Source organism: Capsicum annuum, chromosome 10 (genome assembly GCF_002878395.1).
Source record: "Capsicum annuum cultivar UCD-10X-F1 chromosome 10, UCD10Xv1.1, whole genome shotgun sequence".
Lineage (NCBI taxonomy): Eukaryota > Viridiplantae > Streptophyta > Magnoliopsida > Solanales > Solanaceae > Capsicum > Capsicum annuum.
In genome coordinates, this window is record NC_061120.1 from 52,516,222 (window position 1) to 52,534,308 (window position 18,087).

General features: G+C 31.5%; 2 pseudogenes; one reads left to right on the plus strand and one right to left on the minus strand.

Moving 5' to 3' along the window:
* The first annotated feature begins 1,666 nt into the window (after positions 1 to 1,666).
* Positions 1,667 to 3,181, plus strand: LOC107844282 (annotated as a pseudogene).
* Positions 3,182 to 5,135: 1,954 nt separating this feature from the next.
* Positions 5,136 to 16,673, minus strand: LOC107844281 (annotated as a pseudogene).
* Positions 16,674 to 18,087: the final 1,414 nt, after the last annotated feature.

The following is an 18,087-nucleotide window of genomic DNA, read 5'->3' on the forward strand; positions in this document are numbered from 1 at the left end:
CAAATAAAATGGCTTTGTTAAAATAGCCTTTACTTGTTAAGTCATATTTTTTGAACGAAAATACCCTCCTCTAAAATATTTATTGTTCAATCTCTTTCTTTATTTTTTTATTCCAAATTCCAAAATCAACCCATGCGATGGCTCTCTAAAGCTCGAGGTTAAGTTGCCCAAACCGTTAAATCTCTTTCTTCCAAATTTCAGAATCGACTTTCAAACATTCGCAGAATTGACTTTTGCCATAAGGGTTCTTCAAGTATGAAATTCATCATCAAAAGTCATTGTGGTAATTTTATCTTATTGATGTATTGTGGTAATTTTAGCTCGTTATATAATTAGCATATTGATTTGATTTTTAGGGAGGTGAACGTAGGCTGAACTTGGGATATGCTGCTGTTGTACTAACATATTTACCATTGAGGAATTCCATCGAACATGTTGTGGGGAGTTTGTTATTGCGGTTATAATTGTGTTTGAGTAGTTGTAGGGGGTTGGTCTTGGAGGGAAAGACGGTTAATATGGGAGTTGATGTTGATCGTAATGTATTTTAGGAAGGCCAAACGTATGAGGTCAAGGTGGTACAAGAAATTAGTTTCAAGTATTTCAAACTAGTGGTATAATTAGCATTAGAAGGTGATGAGGAATTGTGTCGAACAGGTTATGGGGACATTGTTATTGTGATTATAATTTTGTTTGAGTAGTTGCGAGGGTTTGGTCTTGGAGGACAAGGTTGTGTTTTATATCTCGGATGAATCCAGCCTATGTTTTAGAGATTAAAGAAGCACTAACTTGTTGATTCTAAGAGAGAGCACTTTAGCTATTAGCTTGTATAACATGGAGCAATATGCAATGGGTTTAAACTCTATAATGGTAGTAGGATTTGGCACTAGAAGAGAATTACAGCCACCAAAATATATGAATAATAAATGCATTTATGAAAGACGGGTGGAGACAGGGTCGTATATCACAAGGGCCTTCGTGAAAGAATTACTCTATATATATAAGGGGAAAAGTATATTTTTATGTATATATAGTAGATATTGAATTCCTTGATTTCTTTCGCGTGTTCACCTATTTATATTCGAAACTCCCTTAGTGAAAGTCCCAACTTCTCCACTGATGATAGACCACATTCAAGTATTGGGTAAGTGAAAATGGCAATACTTTTAGCTTTGAAAACTGATTGTGATGGAAATTACCTTAAAACCTAAGATTGTAGAGTTTCTATCAGTTCAAAAAGTTAATATTATATACTCTAGATAATGACTATAGATGAGCAGTTTCTAAGGTTGCAATTATTGAAAATGACAAATCAAATAGCTGACCTTTTAAATCTCTAACGTCCAATGTGTTCAATTTTCTTGTTCAAGATGTGGTGTGAATGGTGTAGACATCAATAATTATTTTTCTAGTTTCCAACATGTGTATCTTGTGAGGGCCTTCTAGTTAGTACAGATGAGTTTTGCTATTAGCTGTAAGATTACTCCACACCACATTTTAAAGACATCAGAAAAAGTTTGGCACTTTGCTAGATTAAATCCAAAAGCAGCACACACACAGAGTATTGTTAACTTTGTTTCAACATTTTTATCCATTCAAGATTGTGTTTTTATGCTATATTTGGTCCTAAATTACGGTCATATGTACAAGTGAAAAATCAGGCTGACTTATGCTCTCCGAAGAGTTAAGGTTTCATCGTTTGAATTTAGATAGCTTTAAGACTCCATACATCCAGCATTGTATTCTTGAGATGTAAGTTGCACATGCATGAAACCTTAGGTTAAAAAAAAGTAAAATAAATGTAAGTTTCCAACTTTTGATCATTGACTATATCTTCTATTGCAGGTCAATATCTGATGTTTCGAGCGATCTTACTATAGAAGTCGGATCAGCCAGTTTTGCTCTTCACAAGGTACAAAAATGAAGAATGCAATCTTTCTTTCTCTCGTGTATCTACCACTTTTCATCATCATTGTAATGCTCAAGTCTATGGAAAAACAGAAGTTGTGCAAAGAAATGGCTAGTCTAAAGTATCTTGAAAAAGATTGATGTTTTAGCCGTTATAAGTAGGCTACCGATTCAATACAGTTGTGTTGAGGAGAAAAGAAAAGTCAATATCCAGATGCAAAAACAAAACTACAGAACTTAAGTTATGTGCTTCGTGTTAAAATTAAGAAAAATGAAAGAAGAATACCTTGGATATATTTCTAATGTGATTGCTAATTTGTCATTATTTGCAGTTCCCTCTGGTTTCATGAAGTGGAAAAACTAGAAAACTGATGCTAGAGGTGAAGGATACAAAGGTTTCAAGAATCAATCTTACTAGTCTTCCTGGCAGATCTGATGTATTTGAACTTGCTGTAAAGTTTTGCTACGGAGTGTACGTTGAGATTGCCATATCAAACGTGGCGTTACTCAGATGTGCAGCCAGGTTCATGAAATGACAGAAGATATCTCCAAGAAAAACCTGGAAATTCGTACTGAGGTATTCCTTAAGGATGAGGTATTTCCAAATATATCCAACTCGATATCTGTTCTTCATCACTGTGAAACATTACTACCGGTATCTGAAGAAGTCAATCTTGTTAGCCAATTAATAAACTCAATTACAAACAATGCCTGTAAAGAGCAGCTAACATCTGATTTGTCAAAGCTAGAGTATAATTTTCCACCCAAACCTGTTCAGTGCGTTGATTCTGAGACACCATCAGGCTGGTGGGAAAAATCACTCGTGGTGCTAAATCTGGATTTGTTTCAGAGAGTTCTGTCGGCAGTAAAAATAAAAGGTCTTAAACAAGACATTATCAGCAAAATTTTGATAAATTATGCCCAACTTTCTCTTAAGGGCTTGTTCATCAAGGATCCTCAGTTGGTTAAAGGAAGTTTCTTGGATTTGGATTTGTAGAAAAGACAAAGGATCATCATCGAAACAATAGCTGACTTACTACCAACACAATCCAGAAAAAGCGCAGTGCCAATGGCTTTTCTTTCAAGTTTGTTAAAATTTACAATAGCAGCATCAACATCAACTTTCTGCAGGTCTGATCTAGAGAGGCGCATTGGTCTGCAGTTAGATTAGGCAATTCTTGAAGATATTCTCATACCTACAAATGCACATGGAAACAATCACAGCCCTCTCTATGACATAGATTCTGTCTTGAGGATCTTTTTTCTTTTTCTTGAAATTGAAAACTTTTGCCCAAGAGGCAAAAGTTTATTCTTTATTTGCACTGATTAGATTATTAACATATATGTAACTCTAGCCTCATGGACAAAACTTAGTTTAGAAAATTATTGAAATTGAAAACTTTTGTCTAAGAGGCAATAGTTTATTCTTTAATTTCACTTATTAGATTATTAACATATATGCAACTATTGCCTCATGGGGAAGACTTAGTTTAAAAAATTGTTGAAATTGAAAACTTTTGCCCAAGAGGTAAAGGTTTATTCTTTAATTGCACTGATTAGATTATTAACATATATGCAACTCTTGCCTCATGGGCAAGACGTAGTTAAGAAAATTATTAAAATTGAAAACTTTTGCCCAAGAGGCAAAAGTTTATTCTTTAATTGCACTGATTAGACTATTAACATATATGCAACTCTTACCTCATGGGCAAGACTTAATTTAAAAAATTATTAAAATTGAAAATTTTTGTCCAAGAGGCAACAGTTTATTCATTAATTGTACTGATCAGATTATTAACATATATACAACTCTTGCCTCATGGGCAAGAGTTAGTTTAGAAAATTGTTGAAATTAAAAACGTTTGCCCAAGAGGCAAAATTTTATTCTTTAACTGCACTGATTAGATTATTAACATATATGTAACTCTAGCCTCATGGGCAAAACTTAGTTTAGAAAATTATTGAAATTGAAAACTTTTACCCAAGAAGAAACAGTTTATTCTTTAATTGCACTGATTAGATTATTAACATATATGCAACTATTGCCTCATGGGCAAGACTTAGTTTAGAAAATTTTTGAAATTGAAAACTTTTGCCCAAGAAGCAAAAATTTATTCTTTAATTACACTGATTAGATTATTAACCTATATGCAACTTTTTCCTCATGGGCAAGACTTTCAAAAATTGTTGAAATTGAAAACTTTTGCCCAAGAGACAATAATTTATTATTTAATTGCACTGATTAGATTATTAACATATATGCAACTCTTGCCTCATAGGAAAGACTTAGTTTAGAAAATTGTTGAAATTGAAAACCTTTGCCCAAGAGGCAAAAGTTTATTCTTTAATTGCATTGATTAGATTATTAACATAGATGCAACTCTTGCCTCATAGGAAAGACTTAGTTTTGAAAATTATTGTATAAATGCTATACTGTTTAATTAAAATTTTTTGCCCAAGAGGCAAAATTTTATTCTTTAATTGCCCTGATAAGAGTATTAACATATATGCAACTCTTGCCTCATGGGCAAGACTTAGTTTAGAAAGTTGTTGTACTGTGATTATAAACATCAAATACAAATTGTTACTAATATTCTTTTGCTCAACAGAGGTTTCAATATGCATTTTTTTGCTTATGTTGCTTCAATCGTTGAGTTATAGTTTAGCCCAAATAATATTGGACGAGCTAAAATAGGGGCCTAGTTAATAAATACGTTGATACAATATGCAATTTTTTTACCTCTCTCTCACTAGTATTATTGACATTGACACTTCTTATTCTCTAGACCAACTGAAAAAGTCATTGCTTTAGAGGATACATACATACATACATACATATATATATATATATATATATATATGAAGGCTTTTAAAGTGTGTCCACCAAGCTTCTAGTCACATTAGTTGTTAAGTGTGTTATGTGTCCAAGCTTCTAATCACTTAAGATTTATACTGTTAAGAAGAAATTTTAACTTTCTAACGTTTGTATTCAAGAAAAAATATGGAAAGCAAGATATTTCACAAAACACCAGCAATGTCAAACAATGTACATTAAAAAAAAATAAACACATAGTTCTCTCAGTAGCAAAAGAACTCAAAAACACCTTTCCTCTTTCCATAGAGCCTGGGGAAACATTTGTTGCGCACACATCAACAATTTCATTTAACACAACTACTGGAAAAGCATGTCGTTCCCCCTCATGTGTTCTTCTTATCCTAGAACCAGGCTTCTAACAGAAAAAAATTGGTTCACATCTTGCAGCATTGCCATATTTAGTCGTGTTGTACTTTCGGTGTACGCCATTAAGCTTCCTAACTGCTGCCTTCTGATGGAAAGAAATCATCAATTTCAAGCATTTCCTGTCATAGAAAATGAGGCACATAATTACACATCCTTGTCTATTCGATAAAGAGATGTACATTTACAAGTATCTTTAAAAACAAAATATACTTACAAAATCTAACTTTTGCCGTAGATGCTATGTTTCTTACAGGTTGCGTTCCACTCCCTGGACACATCGAGAGTGCCTTGAGCAGTAAAGATAGCTGCAACAACAAACATTAATGTGGGAATCTAAGCATTTCGTATTCACCAGACATAGCTCGATCAAGAATAAAGACACGAGCTCCACCTGTTTTAAACAATGACAAAGTTGTATGAGTAGTGATTCAGATTGTTGTGTTACTTCTTCATATGACAAAGATGTTTAACTGACCTTCTTATCAGACTTAGAGGCTTTAAGGAACCATCGCATAAACACATAAGTTGTAGGTATTGTCATGTTGACCTATAAGGCATTAACCATCAACTTCTCCTATGGATAAGAAAATGATTGAAATCATTTAGCGAGGAAGAACAAAATAGAGATACAAGTCCTGATAATGTAAGATTTTGTTCTTTAAACTAACCATTTCAAGCACCTCTTTTCTGGCATAAGTCTTTTTAGAGATCAAAATTAGATCCTCCACTACAGGTACAGAAACCTCTTCATACCTGCAGGCAAGAAACAACGCTGTTATTCCAACAAGCTAAAGTTTTTTCCTAATCACTGAATGAACTGTCAAGAATCTATCGATGAGATTTATAGTCAAATACAAGGTCTAATCCATCAGTTCAAACTTGTAGTGAACCTATAAATTGGATTAGACTTTAAATGACACCTAAAATTATCACATTCTTCTTCATAAAACTCAGAAATAACATGCAACAACAAATAATATATACCTCAATCAGTCAGTCAATGAGGATGCCTCCCATCCTCTCATTGATATCAAATTGTTGTTCCATATAGTTTAGAGGGATGCAACCAGCGATCTGCAATTAAAAATGACATTAAAAGAAAGGGGTAAAAAATACACCTCCATTTCTTTCCAGATTTCCAATTAAAATTGAAACAGTAATCATCCTTGATAGAATAGCATCACAATAGAAACAACTCAAGTATACCCTCCGTGTGTCTATATATCCTATGTTCTGCACCTATTATTTTACTGACTAAAAATTGCAGTCCATATTGAAATTAGACTAGCTTTTGTGAGTAATTTGGCAATCTATTAAGCTTAATGAGATCCTATTCAAAGAATTAGATAATCAGTTGAAAAATATGAGACTAACCCAGTGTATTCCCACATAGTGGGGTAATGAGCATGTATAAGTTATAAGCAAAAAAAACTTCTAACAAACAAATAAGGAGAGTGGAGATAATATCTCTACCTTATCCTTCTTGTAGTAAGCATAGATGTCATCAATGTATTCCACTACAGTGAGTTTGTTCTTTTTATCAGAACTATCTATGTCCATAACTGACCAATATTCTGTATCTTCCATCTCAATTTCCTCATCCTGAATCAACGATTTAACACATCAATGGCAATCCATAAGAATTATATTCATAACCAAGATATATAGATCATATAAGCTTACTATCCTATCAATTTCCTCCATCATTGCTTCAGTATGCTGCACAAACATTGGCATGTCAAAATAACCAGTGGCCTTGTAATCTTTAGCATCGATAATAATGCAGTCTTCTGTTTCATTTCTAATTGGTGGCTTTTTTATCTGTGGATATACAATGTTAACAATAGCTCAGTTATAAAATAAACCAAGAGGGGATAAACATCGTACCTCAACTGCTGGTTTCTGCTGTTTGCTCGCAATTTGTGCAGCTAACTTCCTAAAATGTCAGCAACCCCATATACAAATTAAACATTACTCTATATTCAAATCCAACTTTATAAATTCTATGGCCAAGCGCCTACTTAGTATCATACAACTAAGAAATGAGCCAAACCTTGTGATCGAACGATGAATCAGAACAGGAGGGATCTTGTTAACAGCATTGGCTTTGTTCCTACAATGAAATAAAAATAAAGTTAAAACAGGTAGACAAATCAATATTAATCTATAAATCGAATGACCCCCTTTTGCCCCTCTAACTATACACCTGGCTCTACTACTGAATAGAAAAGTTACAACTTTACACCAAAGTTACAAAAATAGTAGGTACATATTAGCCAATTCAAATATAGATTAGGATAACTAGTGATAATACTGTGTCATTCAAAGGTCGACCACAAGTTGCAAGTGAATAAAACCACTCTTTCGAAACCACAACAGAAAAGCCAAACACTAAACATTCGGGCAGCACATCTTTTCCTTTAACGTATATATTTTTGGCATTTAAAATACATGAAAAATGAATACAATTAAAATATATGCGTTACCATAAGTACAAAAATGACAAAATGAAAAGCTTAAAGATAGTAAACCTACCATTTTGACGTATTCAATCCACACTCGATGCATGCCCAAAAATCAGTATTCAAGCTCAACAGATTATCACATGCTTCAATGTCACAGATGAAAAGATGCATCTGATAAAAAATGGATTGCGAAGCATTCGAATCAAAATCTGCCACATATGGTTCTGACGTTCTTCTTCTTACCTGCCGTACTGTTCTTTGAATTAGCTGCTGGACCATCCTCCGGATCACCAGCCGGAGATGAAATCGGTGGAGCAGGAGGAGACATTATTGGAGTAAGGGGGCTAGCATCCGCAGTAGGTGCAGATGCATCAGGTGTGGGTGTTGGAGATGTCTCCGGAGCTGGTCCTGGTGCCCGAGAAGGAGCTTTTCTAAACAATTCAATACGGAGAAGTATACTTTCGACGGTGAAAATGCAGAACGGAGTAGAATCGATGACAGTTGAAGCTATAATGCCAACCTGGATATGAAAATAAATAAAACATGAAAATAAAGTTAAAGGAAAAACATAAAAACTGAAAATAATTAAAAAAAAAGAATAATAAATTTAAAGGAAAAAAATAAAAAAGTGAAAAAAAGTAAAATAATAAAAGTAAAGGAAAAATAAAAATAATAAAAAATAAAATTTGAGAGATAAATGAGTATGGAAAGTTTAAAAATATATATTTGAGATGAGAGGGACAAAATGGTACTTTTAATACATTAAAAAGTAAGGAAGACTATTCTTCAAAGACATTCTTATTTGGGGTCAAATATCTAAAGTCACCCATATTTGGGTCTATACATGCAATTTCCGATCTATTTTCTACTCTTTTATCATTTGTCAGTTTTAACTTCCAAGTTTATTCGGGCAGAATATTAGCAAATGAAGCTTACTATTAACAAGTTTAGTTTTTTTAAGTTCTTTCTCCATCTATTTTTAAAGTTGTTATCTTAAGATATTTAATATGCATATGTCAAATAGAAGCATAATGTTCTGACAAGAAATTTATCGCGTTTCATTACAGTAGCTCAATTTTTATTTACTTATAAGAAGAGAGTTACGAAGAAGGTATATATATATATAGTTATAGTTATAACTCTACATAATTATCACGGGATACAAAGATTGTGCAAGCCTATTAAAATTAGATGGTTCATTGACTCATCAACGCCTCTTCAATTCGAGCTTTTGAGTTTGGCAGTTACATTTTGTACTAGTCTCAAAATCAAAATAAATAATTTGTTGTTTTAATTATCGTAAATGTTTTTTAGAATTTTTTTTTTTTTTAATGTATCAATTTTTCCCAAGATACTCCAAAGTTCAACTATAACACTATATTTTCTAGATTGATATCAAATTAAGAAAATTCAATCCAACACATGTGTTGCCTAACAGCTGAAAGATGATGAAATTTTAAGTAATAAAAGTCAAAATATATGCACTTTTTATTATCGATTGTTTCATTTTATCTATTTATTTTATATTATAATAAACATCTTCATTTGATAATGAATTAACATACTATAACTTTTTTCTATGAAAAAGAAAATACATAAACAACATGCATTTAGAATTATTAATACACTATATAGGGTTATTTAAAAGCTACATAATATGTAAAGTACAGTCAGTTTTATAATAACTTTCCATAGCATGCCTTAAGAATGATTCGAGTACTAAAAAATAGAAATGTAGAACTAAAATTAAATATACAATTGCATAAATTTCATGTTGAACTACTGATTGTAATAGAATGTTTTTTTTTAAATCATTATTAGTACATTGAAGAAATGACCTTTTATCATCTTTTTTTTTTTCAAGTTGATTCCAACATCATCAGTAGCTATTCGTATCACAAATAAAATCTCTTAACATATTCAAATAATAATTGCAAATATAATATCTAACAAATATAACTTCTGACTATTGTAGTAAGAGCAAGAACATAACATATTACTAAGGGGTTATTTGGTGTGAGTTATAAGGAATAAATAGTCTCAGGATAAAATAAAATTATTTTATCTCATGTTTGATGTGAGGTATTAATTAGTATCAGGATTATATATCCCATTATTTACACCATAGTGATGAAATAAGTTATTCCATAAATGATGAAAAAACTAATTTCGAAATTAATTATTCTGGATAATTCTTTCCAACCAAATGACCCCTAAGTGTAATATTGAGTTTCTCCTAAATTATCCATCCAAAAGAAATCTAAACATTGCAACATGTATATTCTTAACATTTTACATTTCAAGCTATTATATACTTTAATTTAATTCCAAAGTAGCGATAGTAACTCAATTCGAAATCTTTTGATCCGTCAAAATTATTTATAATAAATCCTTTTCAAATTACCACTGTACAATACAAAGTTAACACACATAAGGTGAGATTATTCAAATTTAAAAAATAAGTAATTGAACATAATTTACTTTTATTCATTAGAACAAAATTTTGAAACTTTAAATCGATAAACTTATGTTTAAATTTTTTTTCTCAATTAATCAACTTTATATAAAAGAAACTCTAATTTAATCATGACGTTATTTTTAAAATTTAAAATCATACCTGCTGATGCTTTAAATGCTTTAAGAAATAAGGGCAATAAATAATTAGAGGTTTTCTTTAACATACCTAATCATGACATTTATCACCCCCTATACTTGCCAAAAAAATAAGAAAAAGAAATAAAGAAAAATAATCTTTTTACATAAAATAATGAACAAATAAGAAATAAAATCAAAAGAAGCACATGTACGATATACACCTGAAGTAAAATTAAGCCGTCTAAATACATAAATTCTACACATAAGAGAGATATCTTTACTTATGGTTAATTTCAGCAAGTCATGAAATTATGTATTCATTTTTAGTGACGATATGCGAGAATCAAAGTTAGTTGAGCCTTTAGATGATCCCGATTTGTACTTCATCACATTAATTTTGCAGATGTAATCAAAAAAATTAAAATGTTAGTTGTACAAACTTTAGCAAGAAGGAGTGTCAAAATAAAATTAGATATAAACACAAAAATATCAATTGTACAAGTATTCAAACACAAAAAAGTTACTCTACTATTAGCAACTTTGCAATATGCTCACTCAAACATATACTGATTAATTTATATTAATATTAATATGTTACATTAAAGAATATAAATAAATGAAAGAATAGTAATTAACACAATCATTTTATACAATAAATAAATAAGAAAAAATAACAATAAAATAAATGTAAAATGATCTCATTTTTATTAATAATTTAATCAAGATATAATAAGGTGTAGTCGATAGGATAAAAATAGAAGTGTAGAACTATTAAATTAAAAAAAGAAGAAAAAATAACAATAAAATAAATGTAAAATGATCTCATTTTTATTAATAATTTAATCAAGATATAATAAGGTGTAGTTGATAGGATAAAAATAGAAGTGTAGAACTATTAAATTAAAAAAAGAAGAAAAAACGGCGGGAGTAGCTAAAAGAAGAAAATAATAAAAATATAATATTATTTTATTATATTATAAATGATTGATGATTAGTATATTAATGATAATGAATTTTTAAAAATACCATTACACCTCCATTGGATCCTTTAATAATATATCATTTTTGAAGGACTTGTGACGGGTATTATACAGAAACTATAGTACATATGATATCAGAAAAAATCATGTAATGGTGTTACTTATTTTCTTCCTTAAAATCCATAACCAAAGCAGGAGGAGCAACGACAACTTGTTGCTTTAACGTGCTTTAAGTAGTGAAAAGGAAATATCAAATAATTTTTTTCGAAAAATCAAATTAATAAAATATTAATTTTAAACTATTTAAATAAAAAAAAAGTATTACCAAAATATATTTATGTTAATTGGTCAGTAGCGATGCTACCGTTGTCCTCCTAAAATCTCTTCATAGTTGTCTCCTAATCTTCTTTTCATATGTATGTACATAATTTGATCTTCTTTTTCATTCCTGCAAGAAATAATACATCACAAAAATAATGACTATGAATAAAAATTGTAAAAATATAATATAAAATCTCACATGTCACGTTCTTGCTTATTAGAATCAATGCAAAATACAAAAAACTACTTCAAAATAAGATCATACATGATATATTTATTACTAAATATTTTTTGTTGCACAGTATAATATGAAAGGGAATAAGAAGATATATAACAACCTTCGCATCCGACTGGACATCCTCATTTTGATCCGATGGTCATCAATTTCCATGTGGTTAATAATGTGTCTGCAGCAAGAAACTATCATCCAATTACAATGCAAATGAATTCTGAAAATAAGCTATTTATAGATTGGTAGATCATAAAATTAGATAGAAGGAAGTTAATGAGACATGTTATTTAAGTAAAAAATATAAATAGATAGAGTTTTTTTGTAACTCATGATATATAATTAGATGTACTAAATATGATATTTTTTACTTATTAAATAAATTGATTGATTAATAAAAAGAGGAAAAAAATTTAAAAAAAAAAAAGAAAAAAGAACAATAAGAATAAAGGCCATTGGGAGGTGCCACATAGGATGGAGTAAAATCCTCTTATATATATATATATATATATATATATATATATATATTGATTACACATTACACACATGTTTAAATATAATCTTTATCGCCATAAATGAACGATAATAACTCATGCATCACAGGCACTACATAAGTTAGCAGGAAATGCACATGCAATGCATGGGTCCACGAGAAGTAGTTATAGAATACTTTGTAGCTGACCTTCTCAGGAAATTTATTTAAAAGTGACAAAAGAGTTTGTAAATGAGGTGTAGGTGACTCAAGTTTTAATAATTGAGTAGAAGTGATAATTACTTTATCATGGATTAAGAAAGTAGGGGAAGTTTGAGAATAACCTACAAGTTTTTTTAATTTACACTTTGATCCAAATGTAAAACCTAATATAATTAGAAATGGAGGGAGAAAAACGTGTGTGTCTCTCTCTTCTCATTCATTGTTGTTTTCTCTCTCTTCGCGATTTTTGTTGTTCATTGATGCTGCTACTTTATTCATCATCTTTTGCTTCATTATCATCATCTTCTACTTTATTAGCATCTTCATTTTCTTCTTGTCGACCATTGTTGTTGTTTTTTCCGCTACTGCTACTACTTGACCAATTTTTTAGGTCAAATTTTGCTTCGTACATCACTTTGATATTACTTCATAGGTGACTTTGATAAGTAAAATTATGATTTTTAGTTGAATTTGTCATCTGGATAACTGATATTGTGTTATTTTTTTCAACAATAGATAGCACGCGAACATGAATGTAACATAAGATCCATTTGTTTAAACAGATCACTCATTTGTTGCGACAGATGAGCCATTTATTGCAATGAAAGACTCATATGTTAGATTCATGTTTATAGTTCTATAGTTCCATAACATGAATCGAACAAATGAGTCATCTATTGCGACAGGCGACTCATCTGTTACAACATATTATTCATCTATTGTACTAGAGTATTTATATATTGCAACAGATTAGTTACCTATTGTAATAGAAGCTGAACTCAATTCCAACAGATGTGTCATCTATTGCAACAGGTAACTCATCTGTCACAACAGGTTAGTTATCTGTTATAACATGTCACTCATCCGTTGGAATCAACTTCAAAGGTTTTTAGTACTGTAACATCTATCCCAACATGCACTTCATCTGTTGCAACAGATGGATAATCTGTTGTAACATATGATTCACCTATTACTACAGATTACTCATCTATTGGAATCAGCTTTAAGAGCGTAACATGAATCCCAACAAGTGAGTAATTTGTTGCAACTAATCACTGACCTATTGCAACATGTTTTTTACATATTGCAACAGATTTCACATCTGTTTGGGTTCATGTTACAACACTATAAAATCACTATTAATTTTATTATGATATGATTATTAAATTTTTTTAACAAATGACTTCATTTATGTACCACTAATGGAGGGATCAATAATAATATGGATGGATTATCAGGGTCAATGGATCGAGAAGAGCAATCGATATATATGGCATTGGAAAAAGGATGAAATGCTAGAGACGATAGCTATGACAGTCTAAAGTGATGTTTTGTATGATGATTTTGTGAACTTAATCTTCAGCTATTGTGGACTGAATTATCAACTGAAAGAACTCATCATCAGCTACATGCACAACTTCTTTGAAAATCAGAGAGTACTACCTTTCAAGATAATCGATCAAGTTCAGTTGCGTACTTATCTTAGTGATTCAACTAGGCCGGTGTTAAGGGTCTACGTGGTTGAAAAAATTAGAGAGACTGAGAACTAGAATGCAGAAAAAGAACAACAACAAGACATATTTGATGATATAAGTTGAATTATCTGGACATGAATATTCCAGATGATGATCAAACACCTACGCCCGTTGCTGCGAGCAATACAACTTTCGTTGTTACAAGCAATACAGTGGACAGTTCTTCTCAATCGAGATAGTCTGACAATCATCAAGAAGACGAGACCGGCTTTACTAGGGAATGTTATTCAAGGATAAGAAAGAACTTTCTACTTCTTTGTTTATTGTTTGCTTGAAAAAAATTCAGAGTAAAGAATGTGATTAATTCGAGTAAAGTCTTTTCCAGATGTGCTAATCCGAACTGCAGTGGTGGTTGAGGGTTGTAAAGTACTTAAGTTTTGACAGAATTAACATTCATGTTTATGAAAAGTATCACATATGTGGTTCGGATCATATTACGTTCCAAAATTATCACGCCACGGCAGAGGTCCTCGGTCAATATTTCAAGAATAAATTCCCCAATGGCAAAGGCCTTTCTACAAGGGATATGACCAATCAACTCCTTACGAAATTGAGTGTCATGGGTAGTTATTAGAAGATATACATGACCATGTGGATTGCCAAGGACTTTATTGGGGGACACACAAGCATGGATATGCAGTCCTCGATGCCTACCGTTACATGCTTGAATCCACAAATCCCAAAAGTAAGACGACATTGCATGTTGATGAAACGGAAGGTTCAAGTCCTTTTTTGTATCCTATGGTGCTTGGATTCAAGGTTTTCAACATTTGAGAAAAGTCATAGCCATCGATGAGACCTTCTTGAGGAACAGTTATAGTGGAGTTTTGCTAGCGGCGATAGCACAGGATGCAGAGAGGCATATCTTTTCTGTCACTTTTTGTGTAGTGGACAAGGAATGTGATGACTCGTATGGATATTTTTTTAACAAATGCGAAGCTGTGTCGAAGATACCAAATAGTTATGCTTTATTTCGGATAGGCATCCAAGTATCCCAAAGGTGGGTTCAATTTTCTATACTTCAGCTCACTTTGGTTGTTGCATGAGGAATCTTGGAGATAATAATTGAAACAACTTTCACAACGAAAGGGTTGTGACCCTTTTTTATAGAGCAGCTAAAGCATTTAATAGAGATGAGTTTTTTGACTATTTCAATCAAATAATGGATATATATCCCAAGGCAGCCGAACATCTCGTACGTGTCGGTTTCAAGTAATGGAGTCGGGCATTTGTTCGGCAAATAGGTACATTCTTATGAATTTAATGTCTTGTTTGAGATACATGTTTAGTATGATCCTGTTCTAATTTATTCTTTTGTATAGGTATAATATTATGATGTCAAACATAGTTGAATCAGTGAATTCATTGTTTGGAGTTGAAAGAGAATTTCTCATCACAAGGCTATTTGATGAAATAGATAAGAAGTATGGAAAATTATTTCACGAAAGGCGTGTGCAGTTCGAGAACACAGGAACCAAATTTATTCTAGAAGCAGAAAAAATATCAATGAACGTTAGTCTAGGGAATAGGTTATTTTCTCATCAAATAGTAGATTACAAGTTCAGTATCGACGGTTATGGTGATGTTGCAATGGCCAATCTTCAAACAAGATCTTGTACGTGCAGAGTTTTTAACTTGGATAAAATACCCTGTCCACATGCTATGGCAGCGCTTCGAGCTCAATATAGTGCATAATATGAAACTAAAATTTATGAGTGCTCCTCTTTATATTATTTGGTGGAAAAATATATAATGACATATAGTGAGAATATTAATCTGGTACCTCCCGAAGAATCTTGGGTTATTTTTGTAGAGCTTTTGAGGAGATTAATACCTCCTCCATATATTGACTCAAGCACTATTAAATCAAGAAGAAGGCGATATAAGAGGAGTCGTAGAGTCGTAGAATTATTTCCATCAAGAAAAAATAAGTGCTCTGTATGTAAGAACATTGGCCTCAAAAGAACTACATGCCCAGATCGTAATCCACTATGATCGTTGTAATAACAAAAATTTGTGTTGTTGTTTGTTATGGACTTGTATATATTTAAATCATTTTTATGAATGTAAATGTTATTATTTATTGTATAAAATATCTTTATTAATAACTTATGCATCAATAAAAAGAGGCAAAACAGAAACTAAATACAACAGACCACAAAATTATTTTCAACAGATTACCCATCTGTTGCAACAAATAGACATTTGCTGGAAGAACATAATACAGTTCGTCAAACTGGAATGTGTTCCTACAATAGATGACAAATCTGTTGCTACAGATGGATTGTCTGCTGACACAAACCCATACCGATGATCAATCTATTTCAACAGTTGGTTCATCTATTGAAAGAACTCAAAACTCTTGCTATTGCTACTGGATTCAAAATTGCTCCTTAAGTGCAATCATCGATATGTTTGTTAGGAAGAAGAAATAGATAGAATAAAAATTAAATAAGAATTAAAAGTCATAGTAGATCAAAAATAAATTTTTGATTAGACAAAAACAAAATACATTAGATGTAGATCCGCTATAGAAAAATTAAAATACATACGCTAAAAGGAAAAACATCACCTAATTATTATTATTATTATTATTATTATGATTGTTAGCCAGCCAATCGTCAACGGACAGCAACGGGGTCCTCCTCAGCCTGTGCATCTCTCCGAACATCCTTGTTCTCATGGAGACCAACTCCCACTACAGTCATTAACCTGCCTCTGAAGTTCCCGAATGGTGTCGCGCAAAATAGTAATGTCCCAAATAGGATCAACCATATCTAGAAAACGCATGAATTGACAAAAAACATAAACACAATAGTAAAGAAAAAATTTGAATTGTAATATAATGTATACTACCAACTGGTAGATTTACACACAAAAAAAAACTTACCTTAATGAGAAAAGAATTTGCTCTTTAAGAGAAGTGGTTAAAGAAATAATACAAAAATATGAAATGCAAGAAATAAATAAAGTGCAGTAGAATGAAGATTAGGGACGGACCTATTTATAGAGGATTGAATTTGAATGTGTTAGGCAAAAAGGTACGACCGTTCAACTCCATTGTATTAATTACATTCAAACTGTTGACTTTTTATTTTCTGTGAAAAGTCATGACTTTTTGTTTTACACTCAAACTCACCTTTTCAAAATGATTTTTCTCTTAATAATAACCTTTATTATTGAGCTATTGCAATAGATAATCCATCTGTCACAATAGATTTGCCATCTGTTACAACAAATGGTCTATATGTGCAATATATGGATTATCTATTGCGACAGATAAACCATCTGTTGGAGGAGATGTTTTAATTTCTTCTAACAGTTGATTCATCAGTTACAACAGATAGGGAATTTGATTCATCAACTATTTTGAATGTGTTAGATAAAAAGTCACGACTGTTCTCCTTTTTTTAATAATCATAACATACCTTAATTAATATAAACTTGTGACTGTTTTATTATATAAAATAAAAAGATAGATTTAAAAACAAAAAAGGTGAAAAGTCACGACTTGTCGCACTTGTTTTTTCTTGACGGGTATGTAGTCCTCTAACATTGAAGATGGTTACCCTTTAAGCCTACGTAGTCTTGTACACTTCTTAACGATGGAAAGTAAAGAATAAACATTGTCTGACATTAATGAGGTAGGAAGAATAAGGTGCATGTAGGTGGATGGATCCACTTTCATGTATGGGAGTTATGTATTATTAATCAGGCCAGACACACATAAAGTACAATGATTTTGTGAATACAGTTTTTTATCAATTAGACCTTGATCCTTCAAACAAGATCCTACATTTTACAGTTTAGTTTGATAGGTGCAAACTAATAAGGCTGAAGGATTCCAAGAATGTTTTGTCGATACCCTATTATAATTTAATAATGGTTTTGCTCGTGTTTATTCATCAAGTTCTAAGAAGGGATCAATATTTGATGGCATTGTAGATATTCAATAGCGATTGGACCAATTTTAATAGTGCAATGGACTTTGAGATGGCCTTTGAAGCCTTCTACTACAGCAAACAAGAATGAAAAATCAATAGAAATTCCCTTGGTTCAAATTTATACAGATGGGTTGCTCGAGGAGACTATTATACAACAAAAGGTGCTTGGGAGAATACC